This window comes from Bidens hawaiensis, unplaced genomic scaffold, assembly GCF_021521415.1.
Source record: "Bidens hawaiensis isolate Kalapana, Puna unplaced genomic scaffold, B.hawaiensis_p1.1 tig00076949_1, whole genome shotgun sequence".
Classification (NCBI taxonomy): Eukaryota; Viridiplantae; Streptophyta; class Magnoliopsida; order Asterales; family Asteraceae; genus Bidens; species Bidens hawaiensis.
The window spans coordinates 1,982-3,962 of NW_027503263.1; positions in this window are offsets into that span (position 1 = coordinate 1,982).

Sequence of the window (1,981 nt, forward strand, 5' to 3'; positions counted from 1 at the left end):
AGATCACACGCTTTAATTTCTTTTCTTGTATCAATGGAGGGGCGCCGAAGGATAGTTTGTGGTGCAACTCAAACTATTGGTTTACTAGCGTTCATTTACTTGTTTTACAACCAACTTTTCGGATTCGACCCAGTTAAACACTACTCTGGTGAGGCTTACTTTTGTGGTTACATGTGAGCTTTTCGACGGTTTATTAATTCAGTTTGAATTTATGAACTTTGCTTCATGTTTTGTATGTACCGCAGGCACAGTAAATCTGGTGCGATATGTTACAACGGAAGAAGATATTGTTTTGGAAGATAGCTTGCAACCATTGTTTAAATCACTTATAGGTTTGTTCTCATCCTCACCCTCTCTCACATCTACACCACTAACCAACTTCATTGTTGGAGAACCAAGACTTGTTAACTAGTGTATGATAGTAAAAAAGTATAATTACTTTATGATTTTACGGTGTAACAAAAGTTCAAATGAACGTACTTGACATGTTCAATACAAAATATACATTACTTTCAACACAAACTAAATTTAAACAGAAAACAACAAAAACCGCATAACACAAGTATCGATTGATTTAATGAAATAAGGAGAGAGTTAAAAAGAATAAAAGATAGTCATTATTAAATTAATTAGAGATGAATCTGTTTAGATGGCTCTCACAATTGTCTATTTATTTTAATGTTGTGTAGTGAACGGCTCTCCATACTCTAATTAGCATTTCTTATTATGCCGTCAACACCATTGTTGACACCACCACCACAGTTTGGGATTTTGTTAGTATACGTTAATATATTATTTTATAACCATTTAGGTTCAAGGAAAAAGATAATTTAACCGACCAACGACTTGTTCAAAAGAAAAAAAACAATGCACACTAAATGATTACTTGCCACCTATGTTGGGTGTTGTTTTTCATCAAAGGTGAAATAGCACCTCCAACGTGGACCAGAACCCAAGGTCCAAATTTGGTGGTAATGGAGCGGACGAGGTGGGCTCGGACCACCCACGTTGTGCGGGTGACGTCCCGAGGGTGATATCCACAGACTAGGACGAAGCATGGACGTTGTGGTGGTTTCTCACATACATAATATATAATTTAATACTTTTTAATAATGATTTGTAAAGTTAGATATTGGGAAAAAATTAAGGTTATGACTTATAGGCAATGTTTTGAACCCGGCCCGGCCTGGCCGGTCGGGCATGTTCGACCAGGACGCGGTCCCTATACCGGATCGGGTCAGTGCATCTGGGCCGTTTTGAAAAACCCGGCCCGTTTTTGGGTGAACGGTCGGCCCGGACCAATCCGACCGGTTGACCCGGCGGTTAAACCGGTAAAACTAATTTTTTCATTAAATTCAAAATGAAATGTGAATGCCGGGATTCAAACTTCAGACATTTTGAAGATAGAAAGTTTAATAATTACTCATGAGCCAACCAATCAAACTTCATTGATGTCTCCATTGATCAAACATATATCATATATATTTAAAAAAAATGGATAAAACATAGATAAACATTAAAGTTTGTTATTATTATTATTTTTTGGTATTATTATTTTTTATATGTATATGAATTATATTTACACACACATATATGTAAATATATATTTAAATTATTTATGACGTAATTCGGGTCAACATCGGTCCGCCCTCCCGGGTCGGTTCGACCTTTGACCCGGTAAGACGTTCGGGCCGGGTATGAAAACATTGCTTATAAGGGATTTTTTGAAATTAATGTGGCATGCTAAAATTGAGATTTATGGACTCCAGGGACATCATTTAAGAATTTAACTTGTATTTGATTTGTATTTGTAACGGTAAAACAATCCTAAGTTGTTTGAATATATAACTAGGTTAGTTATCCGTGTTTGTATGGCCAATATTTGTGACTTGCGATATCAATTTACGAAACTCGTTATATATTTATGATCCAATTAATAATTAGGCCAACGAGGAAACAGCACACGAAACGAGAGCTTTAG